The 10,832-nt window shown below is 44.6% G+C and overlaps 1 protein-coding gene across 3 annotated transcripts in view; it reads right to left on the minus strand.

The window, feature by feature from the left end:
- GPAT2 (glycerol-3-phosphate acyltransferase 2, mitochondrial) overlaps positions 1-8,520 on the minus strand; it is an 87,021-nt gene extending 78,501 nt beyond the window's left edge. For 2 of the 3 annotated variants that reach the window (XM_083453850.1, XM_083453856.1), the window contains exons 1-2: positions 8,489-8,520; positions 3,424-3,494 (exon numbers count right to left, since the gene is read on the minus strand). The gene's annotated coding sequence lies outside the window, so the exon portion shown is untranslated. Of the gene's footprint in view, positions 1-94; positions 194-3,423; positions 3,495-8,488 lie in introns of those variants that run through there. The other variant, XM_083453852.1, reaches the window with a different exon arrangement.
- Between the last annotated feature and the right edge of the window lie 2,312 nt (positions 8,521-10,832).

A 10,832-nucleotide genomic window follows, 5' to 3' on the forward strand; every position in this document is an offset into this window, starting at 1 on the left:
CTCAGTGCACAGGGAGCCAAGAAGCATGAGATGGGAGTTCAGGCCCCACTAGGGACAGGGAGGAAGCCCCCCTCCACACATATCCTTTGCATACCTTTTGCATACCAGATCTTTGAAAGCTGTATCAAGGTAAAGAGGGAGGAAGCTCCTAGGTCTCAAAGCTACACTGCAAAACTTTACAGAGCAGCTCCCCAGTCACACCCAAGACTCAGCCACGGGGTGCACCTTACATCTAAAGCGCTAGGATGCCACTTCAAAAAGTCAAGGCTGTCCCCAAAGAATTCTGAGAGCTGTAGTTTGTTAAGGGAGTTGTGAGTTGTTAGGGGACCCCGGTTCCCCTCCCAGAGTGTCTTAATAATCCCTCTTACCATGGAACTCTGGGAGTTTTAGCTCTGGGAGGAAAAAAGTGATTTCCGAGTTATTCTCTGGACCCTTAAAAACTACATCTCCCAGGATTCTTTGGGGGAAGTCAAGTAATGTAGGACAGTGGTACCTTGGTTTGTATACATCTTGGTTTGCATACGTTTTGGATTACACACATGTCAAACCTTGAAGTGCATGTCCCGGTTTGCAACCTTTTTTTTGGATTACAACCCATTTTTTTGGATTACGAACAAATTTTTTGGGGAGGCCCCATTGGCAAAAGCGTGCCTTGGGTTACAACTTGGTTTGGTTTACAAACGGACCTCTGGAACGGATTATGTTGTAAACCAAGGTACCACATCCAGTGCTTTAAAGGTCAGGTGTGAATGTGGCCATCAATGCCAAAAAAAGTGCAGGGGTTGTAGAGGGAGCCCCAGCCAGATGGATAACAATAATAACAATAAGAACTGCCACCACCCATGTTCTCCTTCCAGAGAAGTCACTGGTCACTGAAGTTGTACTGAATCCAGGGTACAACTTCATGTTGTTGTTGTTGTTGTTGTTTATTGAATAGCCACCCCTAAGCCACACAACAGGGGCACCACATCGCTCTCCCAGCAACCAGTGTGACCATACCCTCCTGTTATGGTCAGCCCTGCCTGCTGGGGCCCACAAGACTACAATGCTTCCTCCTCCATCATCCTTCCTTCATCTATCCCGGCCACAGCCCCAGCCCCACCTGTGCACCCCAAAAGCCCTCTCCTCTTGTAGTCCACATGTCAGAGAGACGTTCTAAAATCTGTGTGCAGTTGCCTCACGAACCTTTACACAGAAGGTGCTCTATTATTATTATTATTATTATTATTATTATTATTATTATTATTATTATTATTCCAGTCCTGGATCAACTCCACCTACCCAAACTGGCCCCTGGGTGTTTCTGAGCAGGAAAGGAGCATAAAGGGCTTCCAGAATCCTGATAAGACAGAGGGGGCTGTTGGTAGTTCTTGTGCGCAGGAATTGGCACTCAGCTGTTATGCGTGAAATTGTGTTTCCTGAAAGAGCCAGTGTGTGATTGGGGCGCTCCTTGCTCCACCTTTGTCACTAGAGGTATATGTGCCATAAGTGTGCTCCTTCCACACACTGCTCACCTCGCCATCCCATTTCAGGCACTCTTCTGGCTTACCTTCATTGGCAGAAAGGCTCTGGCGTGTTGAGGGCATCTTTCTTAAGTATCTGTTATGATGGTGGCATATAAGTTCCAGCTTCACCACATCCCAGAGCCCTTGCCCAGTGTGTCTCAAGTATAGGATTGTTCCTGAGTGTGCCCTGCCATTCTAAGCAGAGGCTTGTTCAAGAGGAGTGCAGGGGGGAAGGAACAGCCAGTGAAGCCCCACACCCTGCCCCATAGCTGCCTTCCTCAGGTCAAGAGGGAAGTGATACATCTCTGTTCAAACCTGTAAGCATTTCAGGGGTATTTATTAATGGTCACATTTAAAGTAAGTGGCTGGCTGTGACAAGATTATTTAAAAAATACATATTAAAAAACTTGCTCCTTAAAAAGTGAGGAAGTCACCAAAATAAAGTTGAGAAATTGAATTTTTAAATATATACGTGGGGTGGGCGGATGAGGGAATCTTAAAAACAAAATTGGAGCAATTTTTAAAAAGTGTTGGGGTTTTACTTTTTCTTCTTCTTTAAATGCAACTGGTTCACATTCTGGGATGTAATGCCATCAAAACCAGGCAGCAATTTACCACCTGAGTTACAGAGGCGTTTTAACCATCTCGTGGGATGATGGGATTGAAATGCCTTTGCTAAGTGCTGCTGGGAGCATTCTTAATAGTTACCTTGTAAGGAAAATAAATAAATCACACGTCAACCTGGCTTATTTACTTGGCAGAAAGGGAGAGGGGCACAGCGGGTGGGAAGGGGGTGGTTTGGAAAAGGGGTGATTTGGTGCATTGCGAAGGCTTTTTTGTGTCTCTCTGGCTGACAGCTAGAGGGCAACCTGAACAGAATGTGCCTAATCTGCATTTTTCCCCCCTTTGTGCAACACTCCCAGAAATCATTTTGAATACTGTGGAGGCTTTTTTTAAGATACACCTAAAAATGTAAAGTGTGGTTGCAGCCAATGCATGTATTGCGAATAAGGTGTGGAAGTGCAGAGGTCGAAAACAGCCTGCCATCTGTGCTGCTGCTGCTGCTGCTGCTGCCGCCACCCTGTGTGAGGAGGCAGAGCTACAATCCTCAGAGTTCCCTGGGAAGAGGGATGGATGGTTCAACCTCTCTGAGAATTGAAGCTCTGTGAGCAGAGTAGCAATCACTGCAGATGGTGACAGCAGCCACGAAATTAAAAGACGCCTGCTTCTTGGGAGAAAAGCAATGACAAACCTAGACAGCATCTTAAAAAGCAGAGACATCACCTTGCCAACAAAGGTCCGTCTACTTAAAGCTATGGTTTTCCCAGTAGTTATGTATGGAATTGAGAGCTGGACCATAAAGAAGGCTGACCGCCAAAGAATTGATGCTTTTGAATTATGGTGCTGGAGGAGACTGTTGAGAGTCCCATGGACTGCAAGAAGATCAAACCTCTCCATTCTGAAGGAAATCAGCCCTGAGTGCTCACTGGAAGGACAGACCCTGAAGCTGAGGCTCCAATACTTTGGCCACCTCATGAGAAGAGAAGACTCCCTGGAAAAGAACCTGATGTTGGGAAAGACAACACAAGGAGAAGGTGACGACAAAGGACAAGATGGTTGGATGGTGTTCTCGAAGCTACCAGCATGAGTTTGACCAACCTGCGGGAGGCAGTGGAGGACAGAAGTGCCTGGGGTGCTCTGGTCCATGGGGTCACGAAGACTCAGACACGACTAAATGACTAAAGAACAACAACAAGCAGAGTAGCACCCTTAACAATCTACACTTCCCAGGATTCATATGGGGAAGCCATGACTGTTAAAGTGGTGTGATAGCATTTTAAACATATAGTGCAGATGTAGCCTAAGCATCTTGTTGGCTCTACTGCCCATGTTGGGCACAAAATGGATGCATTGTTACCTTCCTTTCCATGCTCCTGTAACCATAGTTCATCCCAGATTGTAAAGACTGTTGAATAACTTGGGTTCCACCTGCTGATAAGCACAGTCGGATCTTTAGTGAAATTCTAAAGGGGTTTTGATTTAAAGATAAAGCTGTAACTGTGTAAAGAATCTTGTCAGATGTTCAAATGAACATGCGAATGTCATGGGATGTCTGGTCTGATGGTGGCTAATATGACCAGGTAACTATCAACCTGTGAGCTTGACATCGATACCAGGAAAGGTCCTAGATCAGATAATTCAGCAGTTGGTCTGTGAGCACTTAGAAAAGGATGCTGTGATTACTAAAACCGAGCATGGTTTCTAAACAAAAAGTCATGCCAGACGAAACTCATTTCTTCTTTTGATGGAGTTACAAGGGGAATGTTGTGGACGTAGTGTTTCTTGATTCAGTAAGGCTTTTGACAAAGTCCCCCATGATATTCTCACAAGGAAGCTGGTAAAATGTGGGTTGAATGAGGTAACTGTTAGGTGGGTATGTAGTGACAGAACCCAAAGAGTGCTCATTAATGGATCGCCGTCATCCTGGAAAAAAGTGACAAGTGGGGTGCCACAGGGTTCTGTCCTGGACACGTTGCTGTTCAGCATATTATAAATGATTTGGATGAAGGAATTGAGGGATGATCATCATGCAGTAACAATCACAGATATAGCAAGCAGCAGAAATTACCTTCTTACACTACTGAGGTCATTTTCTCGGCTGCTGCAAATGCTCGTCTCGTCCTGAGGGTCAAAGTCTGCAGAAGGTGTTTTGGCTGATTTGTGTTAGCTGGCAAATTCCTCTTTCCATTACTGTGGGCATTCTGTAAAAATCCAGGGGTGATGAAAATATATTGGAAAGGGATGCATGAGCATAGGGGCTATTGCATATAAAAGTTATCACAGAATGGATAAAGTTCCTATTGTTCTTGAATTGTTCCAGTCTTTCTTTACCACTGGTCTGGAATACAAAGATGTTGTCAATCTCCTCTCATTATCACCAGATGAGTGAGTTGTAGATGGGATTTTTAAGGATGACTTGTTCCAGAGGAATGAATCCAAAATGTGTGGGAGGGAGCAGGACTCGCTGCTTACTCAGAGATCAGTGAAGGAAACACTCTGAAATTTCTCTGTTCATTATTACGTACCTGTTCTAGGTTGCTACTTGCTTCTCATCTGGGCCATAAAAACACTGGCTGAAATGAAGCCCAGCTTCCCTTGGTTGGTGACAACTTTTGAGAGCAGCCCACAGCAGGAAGGGCTTTGCATACTCTGCTTGTGATGAATTTGCTTCACAAGAAAACAAATACATGTTCTGTTTATTTCAGTTTTCCAATGGAGTCCAGGATCCAGCAGGCTCAAAACACAACCTGAAGCAGACTTTCCCAACCTGGTGCCCTGCAGACCTTTTGGATCACAACTCCCATCTGTCCCAGCCAGCATGGCCGTATGATGCTAGGGCTGATGGGAGACTGGCCATGCTGGCTGGGGCTGATGGGAGTTGTAGCTGCAGACAGTTGGAGGGTACCATGTTGGGAATAGATTAGTTGCTTTGGAAGATGATAATCAGGCATCCAAACAACATGACCAGTCCAACAAAGTTGATGTTGAAGAATCATTGCTTTGACACTGGTGATCTTTTCTTCTTCCAGTACGCTGGCATTTGTTTGCCTGTCTTCCCAAGTAATATTTAATTTTTCAGAAACACTGTTGATGGAATCTTTCGAGGAGTTGGAGATGGTGTTTATAAGTGGTCCATGTTTCGCAAGCATACAGTAAAGTTGGTAGTACAATGGCTATGTAAATAAGCATTTTGGTTTCCCTGTGAATGTCCCAGTCCTCAAACACTCTGCACTTCAATCGGGAGAAAGCTGCACTCACAGAGCTCAGGTGATGCTGCATTTAGGTACTGATGTCAGCCCTTGTGGAAAGATAACTGCCCAGGTAAGAAAAATGATCAACATATTCCAACGTTGCACCATTAAGTTGGATTTGTGGCACTGCAGAGGAGTTGTTTTGTGTTTGTTGGTGCAGCACTTTGGTTTTTGGGGTACTGAGCAATAGGCCAAGCTTTCCGTAAGCTTCTGTGAAAATATTTAGAATGGTTTGAAGGTCATCTCTTTAGTGTGCGCACACTACGTTGTCATCAGCATACTGAAGCTCTATGACGGAAGTTATGGTAACCTTACTCTTTGCTTTCAGCCTACTCAAGTTAAATAGCTTTCCATCTGTTCGATATTTAATTTCTACCCCGGTGGGGAGTTTCCCTCTGATGAGGTGTAGGATCATGGCGATGAAAATAATGAATAAGGTTGAGGTGATAACACATCCCTGTTTAACGCCTGATCCCATGGTGAATGATTCACTTTGAGAGCCATTATTCTCTGTTATTCTTTGAGAGAGGATATCCCAGCAGACTTTAGACATGCCATAATTATCAACCTTTTCAAAAATGGTGATAATACAGATTGTGGAAACTATCAAGGCATCTCTATATTAGCTGTGACAGGCAAAATCCTTGCACGGAGTTTAGCAAACCATATCCTAACTATATCCAAGGATATTCTCCCTGAATCCCAAAATGGTTTTTGACCTTCTAGGGGGACAGTGGACCTGATATTTACTGCTTGACAGCTTCAAGAAAAATGCAGGGAGCAAAACCAGCCTTTGTACATGGCATTTATTGATCTGACTAAGGCCTTTGACATTGTAAATCACACTGCCCTGTGACCTGTCCTTCTGAAAATCAGTTGCCTGGGTAAATTTGTATACATCCTGCGTCTCTTCCATGATAATATTACAGCAACAATCTGCCAATATACCTATATCTCTGTGGGTAATATGTAAATGTGTACCATTATAAACAAGCCAACGTTCAAGTTAAGTGAAAAAGAAGCCCCCGTTCAGTAAAGATAAACTGCTGCATGCGGGGGCTTATGAGAGCTGCATGGAACTGATGGGAACCCAACTTTCCAGCAGCACCGGAGCTGCCCTTCAGAGAGGAAAGACCCCTGAATCCCAGTGGTAGGATTGTAAGATTATTTTAAAAATTTGGGAAATGATATATAATGAATTGAAAAAAATGTTTAAAATAACTTTTGTGGGGAAACCAGAAGCCTTTTTGTTAGATATTCTAAGACAAGAAACGCCGAAGAAAAACAGGACATTATTCATGTACGCTACTACGGCAGCAAGAATCCTAATAGCACAAAACTGGAAGACTAGAGAAATACCATCTAAAGAGCAATGGCAAGAAAAATTGATGAACTATGCAGAACTGGCAAAATTAATGGACAAATTGCGCAAAAAGGACAATAGTGACTTTGGGAAAGAATGGGAACCCTTTACAACATAGTTGCAGAAACAAAACAAAAAACATGGACTCGTTGGCAGGATTTAAATAAACATTTACAACTTTATTTACAAAGAACAAGAAATATAATTAGTGATAACAGAGCATTATGTATAAACAGCAGAATGTAACATTTGGTATAACAAACAGGGAGGGGATGTTACAAAATGGATGTTAAATGATGATACTGAATAACTGTTCTGAGAAAAGAAAATCAATAAAAATTATTTAAAATAAAAAAGACCCCTGAATCCTAACTGGAGTTGGAGGGAGCAATGGATGACCCAGGCCTGGGAACCAAGCAGTAGCTGAATTGCCACAGATGGCAGCGTTTTGAAAGCTGTCAGTGGCTTGGACTCTATTTTGGTAGGCGTGACATCACTGGTGGGGAGGCAGCCTGGGAAGTGACAGGCATTTCTTGATAGGGGAGAGTTGCTGTAGGTCCTGGAATTCCCGGACATGTCCTCTTTTGGGGGTCCTACATGCCCATCCGGGGGGAATTTTACATTTTAAAGTGAATGTCCCAGATTTGAGGTTTCAGTTTGTGTGTGCGCACAGTTGGGCGGTTCTGGTTCTGGCATGGGTGACCTGGGCTCTGGTGTGGTCAGATCTGGCTTGGCTCAACAGGTTTTTGTGTCTGGGTTTTTACCTCTTGAGATACGGCAGCCCTATTACAGGGCTTCAAGTAGTTGCACTTGAAAAGAGGTAGCTTCTTTATGAAATAGCTGCTATGAAGGGCTTCTAACGTAGGCATCCTCCGCACCAATTTCCTACCACTCGTGGTCAATTCTTTGGGCTAAATACAGTCAACTCTCAACTTGTGCACATTGCGCAATATGTGGAGCTGGTTGAAGGGGCATAGGTTGGATGCCAAGACCTGTCTAATTCCTGGAATAGCCAGATTAGCTTCCTGGTGAGGTAATGGGCCATTAAGGAAACAAAGGGAGTGGCTCTGTGCTAGATAGGGACGCGGGTGGCGCTGTGGGTTAAAGCCTCAGCACCTAGGACTTGCTGATCGCATGGTCGGCGGTTCGAATCCCCGCGGCGGGGTGTGCTCCCGTCGTTCGGTCCCAGCGCCTGCCAACCTAGCAGTTCGAAAGCACCTCTGGGTGCAAGTAGATAAATAGGGACCGCTTACCAGCGGGAAGGTAAACGGCGTTCCGTGTGCTGCGCTGGCTCGCCAGATGCAGCTTGTCACGCTGGCCACGTGACCCGGAAGTGTCTGCGGACAGCGCTGGCTCCCGGCCTATAGAGTGAGATGAGCGCACAACCCTAGAGTCTGTCAAGACTGGCCCGTACGGGCAGGGGTACCTTTACCTTTACCTTTTTACCTGTGCTAGATAGCAAATGGGTGTCCTTCCTTCAACAGGCTGCTAGTTAGAAAGATGTGAGCTCGAAGGTGGAAGCAGCAGGCTGGGAAGCCAGAGAGGCACAGCAATGCTTGCTTTTTGTTTGAACCCAAGGCTGCAGCTAAGGGAGAATGGGGTGTTAATGCTGTGAACCCTTCCATCGTAGGCTCAGGTGGTATGTTAATAAGCCATGGATCATAAACACAGGACAGTCTCTGCTGTCCCTCATTCCAAAAGGAAACACAACTGGAATCCCTGGAATCTTGCACCACTGGGAGATTGGGGTGCTGGGCAACAAACATTAACCAAAAATTGCATGCAGTCAAAACAACCCCCAAACTCACCGCACAACCACTTCTACGTTTCCAGATCTGGTGCCCTGAGTGGGCCTTCCTTACTGGGCTCTGGGAGGATCTTGCACAGGCTCTATGATCATGCGGGTTAAATGAGTGCAAGTTGCCAGTTGACTGTACTGAAGAAGATAAAACTTCCTAGGCCTTCTTGTCTTTTATTCCTCCGTTATTCCAATATCACACAGGCAGAGTCTGCAGCCCTGCAAGAAACCACACGCCACTCTGACCAGAAACGGAGACTGCGTTCATCAGTCAAAACAATTTCATTGCTGCAAAAACGAGTGCCAGAAGAAAGCTGGAGAGTTTACAGGGCAGAGTTCGTGCTTTTCCAGTTTCAGCCCTCCATGCCAATGTTTGTAAGTAACAGAGAGAGGATCCTTAAGCGTTTCAACAACTGGCTCGTAATTTATTTTTAACTACCAGCTTTGCATAAACTGCCTTGAAGATGTGAGAAGGGCTCCTTCTGTTCTCCTAAAAACAGGAAAGAAAAGAGAGAATAAATTTCCACACGTCTTCTGCCTCCACCAGTGTTGGGGCTCAAATGGAAAAGGTGATACTTATTCAATGCAAAAGACAGAACACCATGATTTATTTGGTCTCTGTCTTTACTGCAATTAAAATTACTTTTTAATAGTTTTGCATGACATTGTGATTATGAGTTTCACTAAGCTGTCCTGCTTATGGCATAGGCCCTAGATGGGTGGTATTGATTTTTTTATATAAATAAAGCTATTTTTAAATTTTATTTTTAATTTCATTCAAATCAGCAGGAAGCTGTTCTTGCTTGTGAATAAGTCACAGGCACACAAGTCATATTGACCTTTCAGTAATTCAGGAGTGGCAGTTTTTTGTCCCCCCTTCTGCAAGAGAAAATTGTATTTTGAAGGGCCTGAAGTCATTGCCTTTGGGTTAATTGTTTAATGCCATCACACAGAAACATAATATTTAAAAACAAAAGTGTGCATGGTGGGGGGGGTGTCTTTGTAGAGAGCTGAAATGGCCATTTGCAAATATATAAAAGTTGCCTAATTTTCTGACATTCCATCTCAATTTTTGAAAGTAAAAACCTGCATTCAAAATAAAATGAGCATTTTGATTGCCAAGATAATGTTTACACGTGATCTTGGCCAAAGGTATGAGCAATGCTCAAATTAGCATTTATTTATTTTTTAAATTAAAAACATTTCAGCATTTGAAATGTAAGTGCCTGGCAGCAACTGTTCCTAGCTTCCATAGGCATGACATGGGAGCTTCATAAGCCGAGGGTCATCAAATATTGTTAAATACAAAACATCACTACGTGTCATCAATCCAATGCAGCCAAACATTGCATGTTAACTATCAGATGCTGCCAGCTATTAAATAGCATCAAATGTCAACTATTAAAAAACATCAGACATCATTACATGCCATCTATCAAATTCTGACAGTATCAACCATTGACAGGCTGTCAAATCTGGACATCACATATTCAGCAGAGATTTCAGTACCATTGGACATCATCATCTGCAGGGGAGAGTTATCAGGAGAATGGTGGGTGCAGATATGGCTTTGGCTCTGATCCTGTGAAAGAAGCTGTAAGGAGGTTTTAGGTGCTTTCCTCTTGACGTGCTCTAGCAAGGGGAGAACGCAGCTGTAGCCTAAACTGCACCATAAATACTTCGGTGCAACTGAACTGGACGGATGAGCAGGCAAGTCTGTGGCTGCCTTCACACTCCCGTTTTCTCTGCATTTTCTGCATTCCCCTGCCCTCCAACATTTCTCCAGAGAAAATTTGTTGCTGTTGTTTAGTCATGTCCGACTCTTTGTGACCCCCTGGACCAGAACACTCCAGGCACTTCTGTCTTCCACTGCCTCCCGCAGTTTGGTCAATCTCATGCTGGTAGCTTCAAGAACACTGTCCAACCATCTTGTCCCCTTCTCCTTGTACCCTCCATCTTTCCCAACATCAGGGTCTTTTCCAGGGAGTCTTCTCTTCTCATGTGGTGGCCAAAGTCTTGGAGCCTCAGCTTCAGGATCTGTCCTTCCAGTGAGCACTCAGGGCTGATTTCCTTTCAGCACCACAATTCAAAAGCATCAATTCTTTGCAATCATGTGATCTTCCCAAAAATTGGTGCTGATGGCGGAACGGCTTCTGCACCAATGGTGGATGCAGCAGACAGTGTGGAGCAGGCGGTGGCAGAAGCAAGTATGGTGCTGGTGGGAGCAGTGGCAGAGCAGCACTTCCCATTTCTCCTCAAGCGGTGAAATGGGACACACCACTCCTGCTGCCTCGGGTGGCAGAATCCACAGAGGCAGCAGATCTGACCTCCAAGGAATGCACCAACACTGATCA

This window comes from Podarcis tiliguerta (assembly GCF_965153285.1).
Source record: "Podarcis tiliguerta genome assembly, chromosome: 8".
NCBI lineage: Eukaryota > Metazoa > Chordata > Lepidosauria > Squamata > Lacertidae > Podarcis > Podarcis tiliguerta.